Raw genomic sequence first — 24,998 nt, 5'->3', positions numbered from 1 at the left:
GACAAAGACAGACAAAGACAGACAAAGACAGACAAAGACAGACAAAGACAGACAAAGACAGACAAAGACAGACAAAGACAGACAAAGACAGACAAAGACAGACAAAGACAGACAAAGACAGACAAAGACAGACAAAGACAGACAAAGACAGACAAAGACAGACAAAGACAGGCAAAGACAGGCAAAGATAGACAAAGATAGACAAAGATAGACAAAGATAGACAAAGACAGACAAAGACAGACAAAGACAGACAAAGACAGACAAAGACAGACAAAGACAGACAAAGACAGACAAAGACAGACAAAGACAGACAAAGACAGACAAAGACAGACAAAGACAGACAAAGACAGACAAATACAGACAAAGACAGACAAATACAGACAAAGACAGACAAAGACAGACAAAGACAAACAAAGACAAACAAAGACAAACAAAGACATACAAAGACATACAAAGACATACAAAGACAAACAAAGACAAACAAAGACAAACAAAGACAAACAAAGACATACAAAGACATACAAAGACATACAAAGACATACAAAGACAAACAAAGACAAACAAAGACAAACAAAGACAAACAAAGACAAACAAAGACAAACAAAGACAAACAAAGACAAACAAAGACATACAAAGACATACAAAGACATACAAAGACATACAAAGACAAACAAAGACAAACAAAGACAAACAAAGACAAACAAAGACAAACAAAGACAAACAAAGACAAACAAAGACAAACAAAGACAAACAAAGACAAACAAAGACAAACAAAGACAAACAAAGACAGACAAAGACAGACAAGGGCAGACAAAGACAAACAAAGACAAACAAAGACAAACAAAGACAAACAAAGACAAACAAAGACAAACAAAGACAAACAAAAACAAACAAAGACAAACAAAGGCAAACAAAGACAAACAAAGACTAACAAAGACAAACAATGACAAACAATGACAAACAAAGACAAACAAAGACAAACAAAGACAGACAAAGACAGACAAAGACAGACAAAGACAGACAAAGACAGACAAAGACAGACAAAGACAGACAAAGACAGACAAAGACAGACAAAGATAGACAAAGACAAACAAAGACAGACAAAGATAGACAAAGATAGACAAAGACAAACAAAGACAAACAAAGACAAACAAAGACAAACAAAGACAGGGAAGGACAGACAAGGACAGACAAGGACAGACAAAGACAGACAAAGACAGACAAAGACAGACAAAGACAGAAAAAGACAGACAAAGACAGACAAAGACAGACAAAGACAGACAAAGACAGACAAAGACAGACAAAGACAGACAAAGACAGACAAAGACAGACAAAGACAGACAAAGACAGACAAAGACAGACAAAGACAGACAAAGACAGACAAAGACAGACAAAGACAGACAAAGACAGACAAAGACAGACAAAGACAGACAAAGACAGACAAAGACAGACAAAGACAGACAAAGAAAGACAAAGACAGACAAAGACAGACAAAGACAGACAAAGACAGACAAATACAGACAAAGACAGACAAAGTCAGACAAAGACAGACAAAGACAGACAAAGACAGACAAACAAAGACAGACAAAGACAAACAAAGACAGACAAAGACAAACAAAGACAAACAAATACAAACAAATACAAACAAAGACAAACAAAGACAAACAATGACAAACAAAGACAAACAAAGACAAACAAAGACAAACAAAGACAAACAAAGAAAAACAAAGACAAACAAAGACAAACAAAGACAAACAAAGACAGACAAAGACAGACAAAGACAGACAAAGACAGACAAAGACAGACAAAGACAGACAAAGACAAACAAAGACAAACAAAGACAAACAAAGACAAACAAAGACAAACAAAGACAAACATAGACAAACAAAGACAAACAAAGACAAACAAAGACAAACAAAGACAAACAAATACAGACAAAGACAGACAAAGACAAACAAAGACAAAAAAGTCAAACAAAGACAAACAAAGACAAACAAAGACAAACAAAGACAAACAAAGACAAACAAAGACAAACAAAGACAAACAAATACAGACAAAGACAAACAAAGACAAAAAAAGTCAAACAAAGACAAACAAAGACAAACAAAGACAAAAATAGACAGACAAAGCAGACAAAGGTCAAAGACAAACAAGGACACACAATACCAGATAATGAGAATTATGGTTTTTTGGATGTTTCGTATTATTTTCTAACTATACTGTGATTATGGCAATTTTTTTTAAATTTTTATTCCCACTGTCACTTTTATTTTTTTACTAACAAACAATTCATAGTTCTTTTTTCATGCCTCCTCCTCTTTGTTGTTTCAGTTCGATTACGATTTCATTTAAGACGATTTACGATTATTACTTTTATGTTTGTTTTTTCTTAGCGCCAAAAAAAAAAACTTTTAGTGGAATTTTGTTATTTTGTTTTGATTATTTTCGTTTAAGAAAAATAAACATGATTCCAACGTTATTGCTGCTGTTTTCTCTCTATTTCGCCCATTAATACGATAATAAATGTTCTTCACCTTGAATTCTTGAAAATGAAGTGTTTCCACAGTTTCCCAGAACGAAATTAAAAGAAACCATATGGGTATTTATTGCGATTAAAAGCCATTATAATCTAGTAGTTACGAGTAATTTCAAAATGAGAATGGGGTTTCGTGATGTGAATAGATGTGTGAGTGTTTGTTGTTTGGCTAAAGTTTGTGTAAATTACAAAATTTTGTGGCATCCATTTGGTTAAATGGTTAATGTGGTTAAAGATAAAGAGCAAGCGGGTTTTTAGGGTTTCATTTACTGCACAAACCATTATAACATCTTAGTTTAACTGACAGCCATTAGCACGTAAACATGTTCTAGAACATCATTTTATGATATCGTTTCACAATATATGTTTTATGTCAACATAATATTAAACATTTGACTGAATATCCTGGACACACCCAGAGTTTTAAATACATATACAGATGTAGTTGGTTCCTTATTCCGACATTAATAGCCATATCTAAAGTTGAGGTTTTTGGCTAGCTTAGCTAAAGTTTAAAGGAATGATTTCTTGTGATAGTAGTGTTCGTTTTGACATTAAAGATTTTGGGTAAAATATTTTCCTCAGACCTTAGAAAAAACTTAATTTCCGCTTTAAAGAAAACGAGCGTACAGAACGTGCAATCATTAAAATAGACTGAATTTTGTTTAGCCAAAAAAAACGAATCAGCAAAAGATGAAGAAAAATTTTGTTTATTATTTCTCCAATGTCAATAGCTGACAGGATTTAAATGTGCGAGCGTATGTGTTTGAGTATGTGACATCTGACAAAAATCATTAAATCAAGCAAGTAAAGCCACCCACGCAGTCAAGTTTAAACCCTCAGCTAAATGGAATATTTCTCTGACAAATTCTCACCTACAAACATAGAGAGTTGGTATGACAGACAGAGTTTCAATCATTGAGGAATTCAAACACTAAACCAAACAAACATCTAAATGTCATAATCAACAGCAGAGAATTTACACACACATACAAATTAATATTTACACACAAATGTAAGAATTACCCTGCAATTCATTGAACTAGTTCTGCCACGTCAAAGTATTTAGCCATTGAGAACTAGTACTAGTGAATTTTCAATCCACGAGCAATGTTATTGACTGAAAAAGAAAAACTACTACTCATAACCTCTAGTAATATAGTGAAATGAGCTAATCAGTAAGCCACAGATCCACATTGAACTACCGCATTAGCAGACACTGCGAACGGTTTCCAATTGTCATTTTTCAAACTGCTGGGTACTTACAAACATGCATACAACTAAATGCAAACACTATTTAATATTTATATGTGGAAAACAGGCAACATACACACACATAGATGTACTTAAACAAAATCATATGTGTATTAGTAAAAGCGGATGTGTGTATGTTTATTTGTAAAACTCTAAAGGGATTAATGTATGTATAATTATATGTAGATATGTAAAGATGTACATTAGTGTGGCCCTCATTTTGCACTTCTAGGATTTTCGCTATTGCCAAGGTAGCAATATTAAAAACACAAGTAAGAGAGCTATATTCACCAAATTATACTTTAAAATACAAATTTTAAATATTTTTAGTTAAACAATTTTTTGTTTTATTTTAAAAAATTTTTTTTTTTGATGAAAAAAAAATTCGGTTTAAAAATTTTTTTCCCGGTTTTGACCCATAATAGGTCCCACCTACTATAGCCTTATATACGTCGCACAGTGGGTTGAATGGTACCCAAAGTGGCGGTTAATTCATAGAAGCCGTAGTTTTAAAATATTATATTTTTTTATTGATGTAATAACTCATGTTTAAAAAGCTACGATAACTAACAAATTTTTAACTGTTGCTACAACTACTGCTTCAAAAAAGTGTATGTAGCGGTAGCAGTAGCAGTAGCATTTGTCTTTTTCGTTTTCTTGTTTTTTTAAAACTGCTGCTACCTTCAAAATATAAAACTCTTAACAGAGCAGTAGTAATAAAACATGAATTGTAAATGGAGTAGTAGCATAAAAATACAAATCATTGCTACTACTCTATATCGAGTTTTAATTTTTAAGGTAGCAGTAAAGTAGCAGTTGATGCAGCAGTTAAGGTAGCAATAAAAGTAGTCAAAAAAGAAAATCTTCAGTCTTAAACACTGTGTGTTGTTTTTGTTTTGAAAGAGTTTGAAGGAATTATTCGTTTTTATTCGTCTCAGATGTTCGTGTTGCTAACAGAAAGATAGTGTTTTCTGTGTGTATAACAAAAAAGCCGAACTTTTGTTTACAACACGACCAACTTACACAAATATATATTCACAACAACAACACATAATATACTTTTTTGGCGGAAGATTTTTATTTTTGACTTATTTTATTGCTACCTCAACTGCTACTTAGCTGCTACTTCAACTGCTACTTCTTCAACTACCTCAACTGCTACTTCTATTACTACTAAATTTTAAAAGTAGCAGAATTAATAAAAAACTAATGACTGCTACATCAAAACTTTTTATTTTTTAAGGTAGCAATAGAAAATAAATTACTCTGCTAATTTTAAATTTTTCTTTTATTAGTACTACTACAACTACTGCTACCAAAATGTGAAGGTAGCAGTAGTAGTAGTAATTATTGACACCGAGTTTTTATTAATTTTTTAACTAGACTACTTGTGTTTTTTCGTTGCTACTGCTACTTGTAGTCTAGTTATTTAAATACTGATTATAAGCACATAAAAACACAGCATTTTAGAAAAAAAAGGTTAAAAACAATTTTTTTTAACCCTTTAAGCGCATTATTGTTTTTTGGAAAAAAAGACCTTTTTTTACAATTTATGCTGTAACTTTGGAATGGAAAGCGATAAATTATTGAATAAAATTGGAAATTAAAGCATACTCAATGTGCTATTAAAAAATTCAAAATATAAATTTATTGTATGTATTTATATTAGTATAAATTTAATTTAAAATCCAATTTTGATTTTACACAAAATTGTATAATTTACAAATTTGTTCAAAAAAGTCATAAAAGAGAATATTATAATTTTTTAGTACTGAATAATCATAAATCCATAAAAACACAGCACTTTAGAAAAAAAAAGTTAAAAAAAAAATTTTTTTAACCCGTTAAATGCATTATTGTTTTATGGAAAAAAATACCTTAGCTCACAATTTATGCTATAACTTTGGAATGGAAAGCGATAAATTAATGAACTAAATTGGAAATAAAAGCATACTTAATATGTTATTAACAAATTCAAAACATAAATTTATTATATGTATTTACATTAGCATAAATTTAATTTAAAATCTAATTTTTATTTTTCACAAAATTTTATAAATTTACAAAGTTTTTAAAAAAAAAGTCACAAAAGACAATATTATAAATTTTTGTAATGAACAATCATAAATACATAAAAACACAACTTTAAAAAAAATGCAAGAAAAAAATGTTTTAACCTATTTTGTATCAGAATATGTTTTTTAGCAAGAGGAGTTATTTCACTATAACTTAAATAAGTAAAAAACCTCAATAAACCCGCACGATTTTTTTTTCTGTATATAGAAGCTGAAAGTTCATATTTTAAGAGCATTTAATGGAATTTACCCGATCTCGCCCTGATTTTTTTTAAACTCAATCTATATATCGAAAAAATCACAATAATGGCGAACTTTAAAAAAAATATTTTCAAAACATTTATCTAAACAAAAATTATTTATTTATGTTCTCAAATACCTGAAGTTGATGGTTGCATTTTAATATTTCTACTTTTAACAGATTTAACAAAAAATATAAGCTCTCGAAATATCACAATTTTCAATTTTAACCACAGCACGCACAGCCAATAAAGTAAGTTACTCACAACTGTAATTTTAGCAGTTTGTGATGTATTATTTAATGCACTTTAACCCAATACCAAACATGACTGAAACAGATAAAGTTCAGCTTTTTAATTAATCGCCACTTTTGGTACATTTCAACCCTCTGTGCGTCGTTGCAATGTACTTTGAAATATCTATCATTAGATATCCATAATGTCTATATTAATGACTAGGGGGCGGATTTATATGCAAATGCATGTTTTTTCTCGAACGTCCAAATACAATGTAGACTAATTATCTATCCGAATCGCACATTTTGCTGTAAAATGGCATCGATTTGTTAGTGCATATTTTTGCATATTTTATTGATAATGCATATTTTGTTATATTTTACTTCAAAATGCATATTTTAAAGTATATTATCCAACAATGGGCAACATATTGTCTGGACAAAAAGTTTTTTGTCGAATTTGTTATAGAAATATCTAACTAACTTCTTTCGACATCGACAAACTGGAATTAAGTTTCTCTATCAGCAATGGAAAATTATCATTTCAAAACATGTTGCTTCAAAAAAGTTTAGAATTTTTTTAAGTATTAAAAATTCATTAAATGTATCGAAAACATTCAAATTTGTTTTCACTGTAATTTCGTATAAAGTAACCAATTGACTTCTCTATGCGTTACAAATAGCACATATATAAATTGCAGTCAGCCAAGTGATCAAACATTAGTGCCAATTACTGTCTATAAGGGATACATTTACTACTTGCTGAACTGCTGGGTTATTACGAGATAAAAATTAAGGTTGGATGCTACTTTACAGCACGATCAAAATATTGACGATTTTAAACGGCAAGTCCCAATATAGAAGCTCTAAAGATTATAGCCTTAAACAAATATTCATACCAATATTAAACAAGATAATTAATATAACCATGGTTTTTTCAGAAGAACAATTATAACTTTAACAATTTAATTACCAGTATAATTTAAAGAGTCCTAATTAATGGGAACACTGTTGTGTATTTTTTGGACATTGCGCGGTCCATAGTTAATTATTATATGTTTCTGCTCAAAATTATAAGTGCATATTTTTTAAATTTTTAGGTCATATTTTGATTTTTTTGAAGCATATTTTAGGCGCATATTTTCCAATAATAAATGCATGAAAATCCGCCCCCTATTAATGACTTAGTAATCCAGATATAGATCCAGTTTTTTCCTTACATCTCAGCCATTTTTGAGCCGATTTTCACGAGTTTTATCTTATATACCCTTTGAATCTTATATACCCTTCACCAAATTACACTTAAATAAAATTTTTTAAATATTTTTAGGTAAACAAATTTTTTTTGAAATTTTTTTTTTTTAATTTTTTTTAAATTTTAAAAAAAAAAAAAATTTGGAAAACGAATTTAAGACAAAAATTTTTTGATGACAAAAAATTTCGGGTTAAAAAATGTTTTTCTCGATTTTGACCCACTGTAAATCCAACTTACTATAGCCGTATATACTTCGTTGCAATGATCTTTGCAATATATATCATTAGATATTCATATTATCTATATTAATGACTTAGTAATCCAGATATACATACATCAAAAATAGGACAAAAATCGAGGTTGTCCCGGTTTTTGATTTATATCTCAGCCATTTGTGGGCCGATTTTGTCGATTTTAAATAGCAACCGATCCGGAAGAATTCCCGATATATTGATGTGTGAATCAAGTATGTAAGTTATTTAGGGGTTAAGGAAAGTTGATTTCAACATACAAGGCTATATCGACTTCGCTACACAGAAAAAATTATATTTCAATTCAAACATTTATCCCATATTGAACTGGTTTCAATTATTTCATAATTAAATCAAGTATTCATTTGCTCAAAAACAAAATTTCTTGATATTTTCTATTGAATTTTGAGCTTTGAATTTGATTATTTTGACAATTGAATATACAATTTTCGTTATTGGTTAAATTTCAAATACAAAAATTATCTATTCAATAATTATCAAGTATATATATATTCTGGATCCTTATAGATAGCGAAGTCGATTAAGCCATGTCTGTCTATCTGTCTGTTGAAATCAATTTTCTGAAGATCCCAGATATCTTCGGGATCCAAATCTTCAATAATTCTGTCAGACATGCATTCGAGAAGTTTCCTATTTAAAATCAGCAAAATCGATCCACAAATGGACCAGGACAACCTCGATTAATATAGACAATATGGATATGTAATGATAAATATTTCAAAAACCTTTGTAACGACGTATATAAGACCATAGTAAGTAAGTTGGACCTACAATGGGTCAAAATCGGAAAAAATATTTTTTAACCCGAATTTTTTTTTTGTCACAAAAAAAAATTAAAAAACAAAAAAATTTTTTTTAAATGTAAAAAAAAATTAAAATTTAAAAAAAAAATTGGAAAAAAAATTTTTCCAAAAAATTAAAAAAAAAACTTTGGAAAAAAAATAAATTTTGTTTACCTAAAAATATTTAAAATTTCTATTTTGAAGTATAATTTTGTTAAGGGCATATAATATTCGGCACAGCCGAATATAGCACTCTTACTTGTTTTTATAAATTTTGTTTACTTCAAAATATTTAACATTTTTAGTTTAAAGTATAATTTGATGAAGGGTATATAAGATACTTGCTTTTCATTAATATGACAAATAAATTTATTAAAATTTCGCTCTATATTTTGAATAGGTAATATATTTTAGTGGAGTGCAGAGTTACGTTCACAAATGGCGTGACTCTGTCATGTTCAGCATTTTATTTTTTTAAAAGCAAGTCTCATATAAGCGCCACCCTAATATGCATGTACAGATTACAATAATCATTTCAAAAATGTGTAGCATACAAAACTGGGTAGCAGGGACAAACAGAGAGAAAACGACAGAGAAATTAAATTGTATTTGAAATTATATTAACATTTTCGGCATTTTAATTATGCGTTTTATGAGCAACAACAGCGATAAAAACTATAGTTAGTAAAGGTTACAAAATATTTCTATTTAATTATGTTTAAATGTGTGTGTGTGCAAACATTTTTGTGTTTCCAACCATATGTGTAGGTTAAGCAAAGAAATTTCATATGTCTGACACAATTTGCTAGAGTAATGGAGTACCGGAGAACGTACGTATGTATTTCCTGTGAACCATTTACAATTTTAATTATTTAGATCATTTAAAGCAATTAAATACTTCATTATTATAAATGAACGTGAGAATTATTTCGACTGTGAAAGCCAACAAAAATTAAATGAAACAAAATCCCTGTTTTTACCGCAGGGAAAAGGAGAATTTATGTGCAAAAGGAGATTTAAGGAAATGTGGCAAAGTTAGTTTTCGCAATAGGAACTAAAGAAAAATTAACAAAAAACTATTAAATTAAAGGTATAACAAAATTTATTCTAGATTTAATACCTGTTAAAAACCATTTAGCACAATATTTTCCTGAATTTTCTTTACAAAATATTGTAAAACAAAAATTACAATCATTAATCCACAAGGAAAAACCTTCGTCTTTATTTGGCAATCATTAATAATTGCTCTCTTTTAGTTGCCTACTTTTTGTTACGATTTTTAATTACATCAAATGCTGCTGCATACATTGCAGGCGCATTTATTAATCATCACTATCTATTGCATACATTTAGGTCATATGCATATGGCTGTATAAATAAGCATAGCTATAGATTTATGTGCAATTTAAGCCTCTTTTCTTATTAAACTTGCAGATTTTTCGTTAGGCACAAACAGTCGTTTATTAAACATGGGTAAATATTTCATAAATAGTTTTCGTAAAATTGTTTTGCAAGAGTCTATAAATGCAATTGCACTCATAGCAGCCAGGCAAACAAACAAACAGCTTATTGCTTTACAGCAATACCTCCATCATGTGCATTCACACACATTAAATTTTCCCTATATTTTTTTTTTTTTGGTTTTATGTTTCTACTGTAACACAGATTTTTTGAATTTGTGTATTGCATACTTTTAAGCTGTTACGAATATTTTTGGGTTTTTGTTGTGAAGTGAGTGTGTGTTTGCATATTTATGTGTATTGCATGTGCAAATGTTCTGTAAACATATTTGCAACAAAATTTCTGCAGCCAGTTAATAAAGTTTTCACATCTCACACTTGCGAGGCGTATAGAATTCAAGTGCAAAAAGAAGAGAATGAAAATTTTCCAAATGAAATGAATCTACATACAGTTTAGCATATGCAAATTTGTTATTTACCCAGCACTTCACCTCCCTCTTTTGCATCTGAGCATAAAGTTTCAGTTGCGAAAGTGTGAAATTGATTTTCTTTAAAGAGTTATCTTTTCATTTTTGTTTTTAGTAAAAAATATTCAGCAAACATATTGATAATTGATATTGGAAATTAACAATTAAAGCTGCAAAATCTTGGAAAAAACAATAAGGAATTTTAAAATATATGAAAAATCTTGTTCAAAAATATTTTCATAAACAAATTTACTCTAAATTAAAATCCTTTAATAATTTAAAAATTCATTACAACATCACAGACTTATTGACTACCCCTTGTTCCACTTTATCTTGTCATTCATTCTCCAGCACATGGAAATATACGCGGCCATAACATGAAAATATTAAACAAATGAGTTTGAATCGACAAATTTTGTTTTTCTGTTGAAAAGGAAAAAAATTTAAATGTCAAATATTTTGCTGTCGTAAGTGAAACAACTGTTAAACGGAAATGAAACACACACTCACTCATACATGTATAGCAATCAAATATTCTGGAATAAAATAAAAGTTTTTTCGTTGTTTTATTCCTGTCCACTGACTACGAATAAATACATGCTGAATGTGTTTGTGTAAAGGATGTGCGAATAATACAAGACACAAAAATGGAGCCAGCATACAGTTTTTCCTCAATCGTGCATATTTTTTACAAGTGAGTGAGTAGGTGGTACACTGTGTAAAAAAATAATATATATCTACACTTTACTACAAATAGATCATTTTCAGAATAAATAGCAAATTTTTAGAAATTTTACTATAAATATAAAATATCCAGTAAATTGACTATAAATACAAAATTTGCAGAAATTTTACTCTACATAGCTAATTGTCAATAATTAATTTTCAGAAACTTGTCTCTAAAAAGAAAAGATCAGAAACCTGACTATAAATACCAGATTTCCAGAAAATTTACTATAAATAGCAGATTTCCAGAAACTTGACAATAAATACCAGATTTTCAGAATCAACAAATTGCCAGAATCTTGACTTTAAATAGAAAATTTCCACAAAATTGACTATAAATAGCAAATTCCCAGAAACTTGACAATAAATAGCAAATTTCCAGAAACTTTACTATAAATACCAGATTTCCAGAAAATTTACTATAAATACCAGATTTTCGGAAACTAGCAAATTTACTATAAATTTCCAACAAATTGACTATAAATAGCAAATTTCCAGAAACTTGACAATAAACAGAAATAGCAAATTTCAAGAAAATTTATTATAAATAGCAAATTTCTAGAAACTTGACTATAAATAGAAAATTTACAGAAACTTGACTATAAAAAGCAAATTTCCAGAAACTGGACTATAAATAGCAGATTTACAGAATCTTGACTATAAATACCAAATAATAAAAAAATTTACTTAAATAGCTAATTTTTAGGAACTTGACTATAAATATTTTCCAGAATAAATAGGAAATTTCCAGAAATATTACTATAAATATAAAATTTCCAGCAACTTTACTATAAATAGCAAATTTGGATAAATTTTACCCTGAATAGCAGTTTTCCAGAAACAAACTATAAATACCAGATTTCCAGAAACTTGACTATAAAAAGCTAATTTCCAGAAACTGGACAATAAATAGCAAATTTCTAAAATCTTGACTATAAATAGCAAATTCCCAGAAAGTTGACTATAAATAGCAGATTTCCAGAATCTTGACTATAAATAGCAAAAATAGCAGTTTTCCAGAAACAAGACTATAAATACCAGATTTCCGGAAACTTGACTATAAATAGCGAATTTCCAGAAACTTGACTATAAATAGCAGATTTCCAGAAACTTGACTATAAAAAGCTAATTTCCAGAATCTTGACTATAAATAGCAAAAATAGCAGTTTTCCAGAAACAAGACTATAAATACGAGATTTACTTTAAATAGCAGATTTCCAGAAACTTGAATAGAAATAGCAAATTCCCAGAAACTTGACTATAAATAGCGAATTTCCAGAAACTTAATTATAAAAAGCAAATTTCCAGAAATTTTACTATAAATAGCAAATTTTCAGAAATTTGATTTAAGCATCAAATTTCTTGAAAATTTGCTATTAATAAAAAATATTCAGAATCTTGACTAAAATAGCACATAATCAGAAACTTGACTATAAATAGCAAATTTCCAGAAAATTGACTACAAATTGCAGATTTTTAGAAACTTGACTTTTAATAGCAAATTTCCAGAAACTTGACTATAAAAAGCAAATTTCCAGAAACTTGACAATAAATAGCAAAATTCCAGAAACTTGACAATAAATAGCAAATTTCCAGAAACTGGACTATAAATAGCAAATTTCCAGAAACTTGATTATAAATATAAAATTTCTTGAAAATTTACTATTAATAAAAAATATTCGGAATCTTGACTAAAATAGCACATTCTCAGAAACTTGACTATAAATACCAAATTTCCAGAAATTTGATTTAAGTATCAAATTTCTTGAAAATTTGCTATTAATAAAAAATATTCAGAATCTTGACTAAAATAGCACATAATCAGAAACTTGACTATAAATAGCAAATTTCCAGAAAATTGACTACAAATTGCAGATTTTTAGAAACTTGACTTTTAATAGCAAATTTCCAGAAAACTGACTATAAATAGCAGATTTTCAGAAACTTGACTATAAATAGCGAATTTCCAGAAACATGACTATAAATAGCAAATTTCCAGAAACTTGACTATAAATAGCAAATTTCCAGAAACTTGACTATAAATAGTGAATTTTCAGAAACTTGGCTAAAAAAACAAATTTCCAGAAAACTGACTATAAATAGCGAATTTCCAGAAACTTAACTACAAAAAGCAAATTTCCAGAAACTTGACTATGAATAGCAAATTTCCAGAAACTGGACTATAAATAACAAATTTCCAGAAACTTGATTATAAATATAAAATTTCTTGAAAATTTACTATTAATAAAAAATATTCAGAATCTTGACTATAGATAGCACATTCTCAGAAACTTGACTATAAATAGCAAATTTCCAGAAAAATTACTACAAATAGCAGATTTTTAGAAACTTGACTTTTAATAGCAAATTTCTAGAAAACTGACTATAAATAGCGAATTTCCAGAAACTTGACTATAAAAAGCAAAATTCCAGAAACTTGACTATAAATAACAAATTTCGAGAAACTTGACTATAAATAGCTAATATTCAGAAACTTGACTATAAATAGCTTATTTCCCGAAACTTGAATAAATTGGCTATAAGTAGCAAATTTCTAGAAACTTGACTATAAAAAGCAAATTTCCACAAACTTGACTATAAATAGCAAATTTCCAGAAACTTGACAATAAATAGCAAATTTCCAGAAACTGGACTATAAATAGCAAATTTCCAGAAACTTGATTATAAATATAAAATTTCTTGAAAATTTACTATTAATAAAAAATATTCGGAATCTTGACTAAAATAGCACATTCTCAGAAACTTGACTATAAATACCAAATTTCCAGAAATTTGATTTAAGTATCAAATTTCTTGAAAATTTGCTATTAATAAAAAATATTCAGAATCTTGACTAAAATAGCACATAATCAGAAACTTGACTATAAATAGCAAATTTCCAGAAAATTTACTACAAATTGCAGATTTTTAGAAACTTGACTTTTAATAGCAAATTTCCAGAAAACTGACTATAAATAGCAGATTTTCAGAAACTTGACTATAAATAGCAAATTTCCAGAAACTTGACTATAAATAGTGAATTTTCAGAAACTTGGCTAAAAAAACAAATTTCCAGAAAACTGACTATAAATAGCGAATTTCCAGAAACTTAACTACAAAAAGCAAATTTCCAGAAACTTGACTATGAATAGCAAATTTCCAGAAACTTGACTATAAATAGCAAATTTCCAGAAACTTGACTATAAATAGCAAATTTCCAGAAACTTGAAATTAAATAGTGAATTTCCAGAAACTTGACTAAAAAAGCAAATTTCCAGAAACTTGACTATAAATAGCAAATTTCCAGAAACTGGACTATAAATAACAAATTTCCAGAAACTTGATTATAAATATAAAATTTCTTGAAAATTTACTATTAATAAAAAATATTCAGAATCTTGACTATAGATAGCACATTCTCAGAAACTTGACTATAAATAGCAAATTTCCAGAAAAATTACTACAAATAGCAGATTTTTAGAAACTTGACTTTTAATAGCAAATTTCTAGAAAACTGACTATAAATAGCGAATTTCCAGAAACTTGACTATAAAAAGCAAAATTCCAGAAACTGGACTATGAATAGCACATTTCCAGAAACTTGACTATAAATAACAAATTTCGAGAAACTTGACTATAAATAGCTAATATTCAGAAACTTGACTATAAATAGCTTATTTCCCGAAACTTGAATAAATTGGCAATAAGTAGCAAATTTCTAGAAACTTGACTATAAAAAGCAAATTTCCACAAACTTGACTATAAATAGCAAATTTCCAGAAACTTGATTATAAATATAAAATTTCTTGAAACTTTACTATTAATAAAAAATATTTAGAATCTTGACTAAAATAGCACATTCTCAGAAACTTGACTATAAATAGCAAATTTACAGAAAATTGACTACAAATAGCAGATTTTTAGAAACTTGACTTTTAATAGCTAATTTCCAGAATCTTGACTACAAATAACAAATTTCCAGAAACTTGACAATAAATAACAAATTTCCAGAAACTTGACAATAAATAGCTAATTTCCAGAAACTTGACTATAAATAGCTAATTTCCAGAAACTGGACTATAAAAAGCTAATTTCCAGAAACTTGACTATAAATAGCAAATTTCAAATAACTGGATTATAAATATCAAATTTCTTGGAAACTTACTATTAATAAAAAATATTCAGAATCTTAACTAAAATAGCACATTCTTAGAAACTTGACTATAAATAGCAAATTTCCATAAAATTGACTACAAATAGCAGATTTTTAGAAACTTGACTTTTAATAGCAAATTTCTAGAAAACTGACTATAAATAGCAGATTTTCAGAAACTTGACTATAAATAGCAAATTTCCAGAAAATTATCTACAAATAGCAGATTTTTAGAAACTTCTAGAAAAGTGACAATAAATAGCAGATTTTAAGAAACTTGACTATAAATAGCGAATTTCCAGAAAATTGACTATAAAAAGCAAATTTCCAGAAACTTGACTATATATAGCACATTTTCAGAAACTTGACTTTTAATAACAAATTCCCAAAAATTTGACTATAAATAGCAAATTTCCATAAAATTGACTACAAATAGCAGATTTTTAGAAACTTGACTTTTAGTAGCAAATTTCTAGAAAACTGACTATAAATAGCAGATTTTCAGAAACTTCTAGAAAAGTGACAATAAATAGCAGATTTTAAGAAATTTGACTATAAATAGCGAATTTCCAGAAAATTGACTATATATAGCACATTTTCAGAAACTTGACTTTTAATAGCAAATTTCTAGAAAACTGACTATAAATAGCAGATTTTCAGAAACTTGACTATAAATAGCAAATTTCCAGAAACTTGACAATAAATAGCAAAATTCCAGAAACTTGACAATAAATAGCAAATTTCCAGAAACTGGACTATAAATAGCAAATTTCCAGAAACTTGATTATAAATATAAAATTTCTTGAAAATTTACTATTAATAAAAAATATTCGGAATCTTGACTAAAATAGCACATTCTCAGAAACTTGACTATAAATACCAAATTTCCAGAAATTTGATTTAAGTATCAAATTTCTTGAAAATTTGCTATTAATAAAAAATATTCAGAATCTTGACTAAAATAGCACATAATCAGAAACTTGACTATAAATAGCAAATTTCCAGAAAATTGACTACAAATTGCAGATTTTTAGAAACTTGACTTTTAATAGCAAATTTCCAGAAAACTGACTATAAATAGCAGATTTTCAGAAACTTGACTATAAATAGCGAATTTCCAGAAACATGACTATAAATAGCAAATTTCCAGAAACTTGACTATAAATAGCAAATTTCCAGAAACTTGACTATAAATAGTGAATTTTCAGAAACTTGGCTAAAAAAACAAATTTCCAGAAAACTGACTATAAATAGCGAATTTCCAGAAACTTAACTACAAAAAGCAAATTTCCAGAAACTTGACTATGAATAGCAAATTTCCAGAAACTGGACTATAAATAACAAATTTCCAGAAACTTGATTATAAATATAAAATTTCTTGAAAATTTACTATTAATAAAAAATATTCAGAATCTTGACTATAGATAGCACATTCTCAGAAACTTGACTATAAATAGCAAATTTCCAGAAAAATTACTACAAATAGCAGATTTTTAGAAACTTGACTTTTAATAGCAAATTTCTAGAAAACTGACTATAAATAGCGAATTTCCAGAAACTTGACTATAAAAAGCAAAATTCCAGAAACTTGACTATAAATAACAAATTTCGAGAAACTTGACTATAAATAGCTAATATTCAGAAACTTGACTATAAATAGCTTATTTCCCGAAACTTGAATAAATTGGCTATAAGTAGCAAATTTCTAGAAACTTGACTATAAAAAGCAAATTTCCACAAACTTGACTATAAATAGCAAATTTCCAGAAACTTGACAATAAATAGCAAATTTCCAGAAACTGGACTATAAATAGCAAATTTCCAGAAACTTGATTATAAATATAAAATTTCTTGAAAATTTACTATTAATAAAAAATATTCGGAATCTTGACTAAAATAGCACATTCTCAGAAACTTGACTATAAATACCAAATTTCCAGAAATTTGATTTAAGTATCAAATTTCTTGAAAATTTGCTATTAATAAAAAATATTCAGAATCTTGACTAAAATAGCACATAATCAGAAACTTGACTATAAATAGCAAATTTCCAGAAAATTTACTACAAATTGCAGATTTTTAGAAACTTGACTTTTAATAGCAAATTTCCAGAAAACTGACTATAAATAGCAGATTTTCAGAAACTTGACTATAAATAGCAAATTTCCAGAAACTTGACTATAAATAGTGAATTTTCAGAAACTTGGCTAAAAAAACAAATTTCCAGAAAACTGACTATAAATAGCGAATTTCCAGAAACTTAACTACAAAAAGCAAATTTCCAGAAACTTGACTATGAATAGCAAATTTCCAGAAACTTGACTATAAATAGCAAATTTCCAGAAACTTGACTATAAATAGCAAATTTCCAGAAACTTGAAATTAAATAGTGAATTTCCAGAAACTTGACTAAAAAAGCAAATTTCCAGAAACTTGACTATAAATAGCAAATTTCCAGAAACTGGACTATAAATAACAAATTTCCAGAAACTTGATTATAAATATAAAATTTCTTGAAAATTTACTATTAATAAAAAATATTCAGAATCTTGACTATAGATAGCACATTCTCAGAAACTTGACTATAAATAGCAAATTTCCAGAAAAATTACTACAAATAGCAGATTTTTAGAAACTTGACTTTTAATAGCAAATTTCTAGAAAACTGACTATAAATAGCGAATTTCCAGAAACTTGACTATAAAAAGCAAAATTCCAGAAACTGGACTATGAATAGCACATTTCCAGAAACTTGACTATAAATAACAAATTTCGAGAAACTTGACTATAAATAGCTAATATTCAGAAACTTGACTATAAATAGCTTATTTCCCGAAACTTGAATAAATTGGCAATAAGTAGCAAATTTCTAGAAACTTGACTATAAAAAGCAAATTTCCACAAACTTGACTATAAATAGCAAATTTCCAGAAACTTGATTATAAATATAAAATTTCTTGAAACTTTACTATTAATAAAAAATATTTAGAATCTTGACTAAAATAGCACATTCTCAGAAACTTGACTATAAATAGCAAATTTACAGAAAATTGACTACAAATAGCAGATTTTTAGAAACTTTACTTTTAATAGCTAATTTCCAGAATCTTGACTACAAATAACAAATTTCCAGAAACTTGACAATAAATAACAAATTTCCAGAAACTTGACAATAAATAGCTAATTTCCAGAAACTTGACTATAAATAGCTAATTTCCAGAAACTGGACTATAAAAAGCTAATTTCCAGAAACTTGACTATAAATAGCAAATTTCAAATAACTGGATTATAAATATCAAATTTCTTGGAAACTTACTATTAATAAAAAATATTCAGAATCTTAACTAAAATAGCACATTCTCAGAAACTTGACTATAAATAGCAAATTTCCATAAAATTGACTACAAATAGCAGATTTTTAGAAACTTGACTTTTAATAGCAAATTTCTAGAAAACTGACTATAAATAGCAGATTTTAAGAAACTTGACTATAAATAGCAAATTTCCAGAAAATTATCTACAAATAGCAGATTTTTAGAAACTTCTAGAAAAGTGACAATAAATAGCAGATTTTAAGAAACTTGACTATAAATAGCGAATTTCCAGAAAATTGACTATAAAAAGCAAATTTCCAGAAACTTGACTATATATAGCACATTTTCAGAAACTTGACTTTTAATAACAAATTCCCAAAAATTTGACTATAAATAGCAAATTTCCATAAAATTGACTACAAATAGCAGATTTTTAGAAACTTGACTTTTAGTAGCAAATTTCTAGAAAACTGACTATAAATAGCAGATTTTCAGAAACTTCTAGAAAAGTGACAATAAATAGCAGATTTTAAGAAATTTGACTATAAATAGCGAATTTCCAGAAAATTGACTATATATAGCACATTTTCAGAAACTTGACTTTTAATAGCAAATTTCTAGAAAACTGACTATAAATAGCAGATTTTCAGAAACTTGACTATAAATAGCAAATTTCCATAAAATTGACTACAAATAGCAGATTTTTAGAAACTTGACTTTTAATAGCAAATTTCTAGAAAACTGACTATAAATAGCAGATTTTCAGAAACTTGACTATAAATAGCAAATTTCCAGAAAATTATCTACAAATAGCAGATTTTTAGAAACTTCTAGAAAAGTGACAATAAATAGCAGATTTTAAGAAACTTGACTATAAATAGCGAATTTCCAGAAAATTGACTATAAAAAGCAAATTTCCAGAAACTTGACTATATATAGCACATTTTCAGAAACTTGACTTTTAATAACAAATTCCCAAAAATTTGACTATAAATAGCAAATTTCCATAAAATTGACTACAAATAGCAGATTTTTAGAAACTTGACTTTTAGTAGCAAATTTCTAGAAAACTGACTATAAATAGCAGATTTTCAGAAACTTCTAGAAAAGTGACAATAAATAGCAGATTTTAAGAAATTTGACTATAAATAGCGAATTTCCAGAAAATTGACTATATATAGCACATTTTCAGAAACTTGACTTTTAATAGCAAATTTCTAGAAAACTGACTATAAATAGCAGATTTTCAGAAACTTGACTATAAATAGCAAATTTCCAGAAAATTATCTACAAATAGCAGATTTTTAGAAACTTCTAGAAAAGTGACAATAAATAGCAGATTTTAAGAAATTTGACTATAAATAGCGAATTTCCAGAAACTTGACTATATATAGCACATTTTCAGAAACTTGACTTTTAATAGCAAATTCCCAAAAATTTGACTATAAATAGCAAATTTCCATAAAATTTACTACAAATAGCAGATATTTAGAAACTTGACTTTTAATAGCAAATTTCTAGAAAACTGACTATAAATAGCAGATTTTCAGAAACTTGACTAAAAATAGCAAATTTCCAATAACTGGATTATAAATACCAATTTTCTTGAAAATTTACTAAAAATAGCAGATTTTTAAAAACTGGACTATAAATACCAGATTTCCAGAACTATTTTGTTATACAAAATAATTTCTATGAAAAAGTCTTCATTGCTTTAAAAAAAACTTTAACTCCTTTCCTTCAACATAAACAAAATTTTGTATATGCTGGTGTCCATACTACTAAGGATGCAAAGGGATTCGTGTTATAAAACCAGAACGTGTTTCCGTTGGCACTTCTCACAAGTAACTTTAAAACACCTACATGTACTACAATGGCACAAAATTTTTTGTTGCTCGATTTTTATGATGAATTTCATTTCCAACAATCGACCGTGTTAAAAATAGTCGCACATATTGTAATTTTTAACGTTGTGGAGATGTTTCCTTCGTTTATTCCATTTTTAATATTTCAGACAGGCAGTGTTGGTTATGTGCCATATATTTGTCGCTCGTTCTTCTTTTTTTATGTGATTTTAATTTATCACGAAAAAGAAACTACCTACCACTCGTTTTTCCGGGCTCCTGTGGAAATGTCAGTCACATACTCAAACAAAAACAGAAGGATAGGACAGACACATTTGTTGGACCATGTGACGTTTACTTGTGACAACAACGACAATGACAACATGTTGTTAATAAAACTTTACTACTTGCGTTATTGAGGATGTTTCGTTACAATATTTTTTGTTGTTTGTTTGTTTGTTTTCTTATAAAAATTTGGCTTTTTTCAAGGATGTTGCCAAAAAAAAAAAACTGAAGTAAAAAAACAGCTGTTACAATTGTAAACAAATAAAATATTTTTGTTTTTTTTTTTCTTTCATTTTACATTTGATTGACACAAAAAGTAGAACAATCATGTGTGTACAAGAGTGGGTGTTTGGGAGGGTGAAGAGAGAAATATTTTTACAATAAGAAATGTGAGAGAGTGAGTGTATGAATCACTCACACCAAATATACATCAAAGCATTAATAAAACAAGACCATAAATGTTTAAAGGTTCTGTTTGTTGTTGGTATGAATATCAAAAAAAGAAATAGCAACAACAAAAACTATTAATTTATATATTATTTATAACAACAATACAGACAATACATTCGTTCATATAACGCCAGCTATAGCAACAAAATGATAACAATTCTAGTAGAGACAAGCAACAGCAAGTTTTTGGGCTGCTAAATTAGTTTGTACAAATAAAGATGTATGTTTAAGTGTAGGCATCTTTATCAAATTAAAACAAAGACCTTTTGAGAAAGTATTTGTCAGGGGAAAAAGCTTTTTCCGAAGAAAACAACTGTAACACACAATAATTTATATAAAAATACTGTTATAAGAAATATTTTCTTGAAAAAAAACTCTTAAAAAAAATAGTTTCTAAGAAATTTTGTAAAAGGATTAGCTATTTATAATCAAGTTTTTGCTATTCATAGTCAAGTTTTTGGAAATTTGCATTTCATAGTCAAGTTTCTGAAAATTTGCTATTTATAGTCAAGTTACTGATAGTTTGCTATACACAGTCAAGTTCTGTCAATTTGCTATTTATAGTAAATTTTCTAGAAATTTGCTATTTAATTCTAGTTTCTGGAAATCTGCTATTTATAGTCAAGATTCTGAAATTTTCTGTTTTTTGTCAAGATTCTGATAGTTTGCTATTCATAGTCAAGTTTTTGGAAATTTGCATTTCATAGTCAAGTTTCAGAAAATTTGCTATTTATAGTCAAGTTACTGATAGTTTGCTATACACAGTCAAATTCTGTCAATTTGCTATTTATAGTAAATTTTCTAGAAATTTGCTATTTTTAGTCTAGTTTCTGGAAATCTGCTATTTATAGTCAAGATTCTGAAATTTTCTATTTTTTGTCAAGATTCTGATAGTTTGCTATTCATAGTCAAGTTTTTGGAAATTTGCATTTCATAGTCAAGTTTCTGAAAATTTGCTATTTATAGTCAAGTTACTGATAGTTTGATATACACAGTCAAGTTCTGTCAATTTGCTATTTATAGTAATTTTTCTAGAAATTTGCTATTTATAGTCCAGTTTCTAGAAATCTGCTATTTATAGTCAAGATTCTGAAATTTTCTATTTTTTGTCAAGATTCTGATAGTTTGCTATTCATAGTCAAGTTTCTGGAAATTTGCTATTTATAGTAAATTTTCTAGAAATTTGCTATTTATAGTCTAGTTTCTGGAAATTTGCTATTTATAGCCAAGTTTCTGTAAATTTGCTATTTATAGTAAATTTTCTAGAAATTTGCTATTTATAGTCATGTTCTGTCAATTTGCTATTTATAGTCAAGTTTCTGTAAATTTCCTATTTATAGTAAATTTTCTAGAAATTTGCTATTAATAGTCTAGTTTCTGGAAATTTGCTATTTATAGTCTAGTTTCTGGAAATCTGCTATTTATAGTCAAGATTCTGAAATTTTCTATTTTTTGTCAAGATTCTGATAGTTTGCTATTCATAGTCAAGTTTCTGAAAATTTGCTATTTATATTAAATGTTTAAGAAATTTGCTATTTATAATCAAGTTTCTGGCAATTTGCTATTTATAGTCAAGTTTCTGTAAATTTGCTATTTATAGTAAACTTTCTGAAAACTTGCTATTTATAGTCAAGTTACTGATAATTTGCTATTCACAGTCAAGTTTCTGGAAATTAGCTATTTATAAACAAATTGTGAGAAGTTTGCTATTTATAGATTTTCTTGAAATTTGCTATTTATAGTAAATTTTTTTCGAAAATTTGCTATTTATAGTCAAGTTTCTGGAAATCTGCTATTTATAGTAAATTTTCTAGAAATTTGCTATTTATAGTCAAGTTACTGATAATTTGCTATTCACAGTCAAGTTTCTGGAAATTAGCTATTTATAAACAAATTGTGAGAAGTTTGCTATTTATAGATTTTCTTGAAATTATTAGTCAAGTTTCTGTAAATTTGCTATTTATAGTAAATTTTCTGAAAATTTGCTATTTATAGTCAAGTTACTGATAATTTGCTATTCACAGTCAAGTTTCTGGAAATTAGATATTTATAAACAAATTGTGAGAAGTTTGCTATTTATAGATTTTCTTGAAATTTGCTATTTATAGTAAATTTTTTTCGAAAATTTGCTATTTATAGTCAAGTTACTGATAATTTGCTATTCACAGTCAAGTTTCTGGAAATTAGATATTTATAAACAAATTGTGAGAAGTTTGCTATTTATAGATTTTCTTGAAATTTGCTATTTATAGTAAATTTTTTTCGAAAATTTGCTATTTATAGTCAAGTTTCTGTAAATTTGCTATTTATAGTAAATTTTCTGAAAATTTGCTATTTATAGTCAAGTTACTGATAATTTGCTATTCACAGTCAAGTTTCTGGAAATTAGCTATTTATAAACAAATTGTGAGAAGTTTGCTATTTATAGATTTTCTTGAAATTTGCTATTTATAGTAAATTTTTTTCGAAAATTTGCTATTTATAGTCAAGTTTCTGGAAATCTGCTATTTATAGTAAATTTTCTAGAAATTTGCTATTTATATTCAAGTTTATGGAAACCGCTGTTTATAGTAAGTTTCTGGAAATTTGCTATTTATAGTAAATTTTCTAGAAATTTGCTATTTATATTTAAGTTTATGGAAATCTGCTATTTATAGCCAATATTTTGAAATTTGTTATTTATAGTAAATTTTCTAGAAATTAGCTATTTATAGTCAAGTTTCTGGAAATCTGCTATTTATAGTCAAGTTTCTTGAAATTTGCTATTTATAGTCAAGTTTCTGATAGTTTGCTATTCACAGTCAAGTTTCTGGAAATTAACTATTTATAAAAAAATGTTTGAGAAATTTGCTATTTATAGATTTTCTTAAAATTTGCTATTTATAGTAAATTTTCTAGAAATTTGCTAGTTTCTGGAAATCTGCTATTTATAGTCAAGTTTCTGGAAATTTGCTATTTATAGTCAATTTTCTAGAAATTTGCTATTTATATTCAAGTTTATGGAAATCTGCTATTTATAGCCAAGATAAAATTTGCTATTTATAGTAAATTTTCTATAAATTTGCTATTTATAGTCAAGTTTCTGGAAATCTTCTATTTATATTCAAGATTCTGAAATTTACTATTTATAGTAAATTGTCTAGAAATTTGCAATTTATAGTCAAGTTTCTGGAAGATCACTATTCCAGTTTCTATAAATTTGCTATTTATAACCAAGTTTCTGGAAATTTGCTATTTATAGAAAATTTGCCAATTACTCTTTCCCCTTGCTAACAAATATTTTTTTCCTTCAATCTTAATAATAGAATATGTAACAAAATCTACTTTCCCCTGGCCTGCTGTAGAAAAATACACACATATCTGAGTGTTTTTCTACTTGGAGGTGGTCCAAAAAACAAAAAAAAAAAACTAATGTCCAAATGTTCAAATTAAGTTTTTGTGACATTTTTATTTCATTAAAATATTTAAGCATTGTTAAGGCCAACATGTACCAGAAACATATATGTTACATATTTATTTGTTTATATATTTAATAGAGTCTTATACATGTTTATTTATTTATTTCATTTAATTTTCGTTTTATTTTTGTTTTGTTTAGGAGAAAAAAGGTTGTTTTTGTAGTTAATGTTAAGTTAAAGTCAATGGACCA

The sequence above is a fragment of the Calliphora vicina genome, chromosome 1, assembly GCF_958450345.1.
Source record: "Calliphora vicina chromosome 1, idCalVici1.1, whole genome shotgun sequence".
Lineage (NCBI taxonomy): Eukaryota > Metazoa > Arthropoda > Insecta > Diptera > Calliphoridae > Calliphora > Calliphora vicina.
This window is presented reverse-complemented; position numbering follows the sequence as displayed.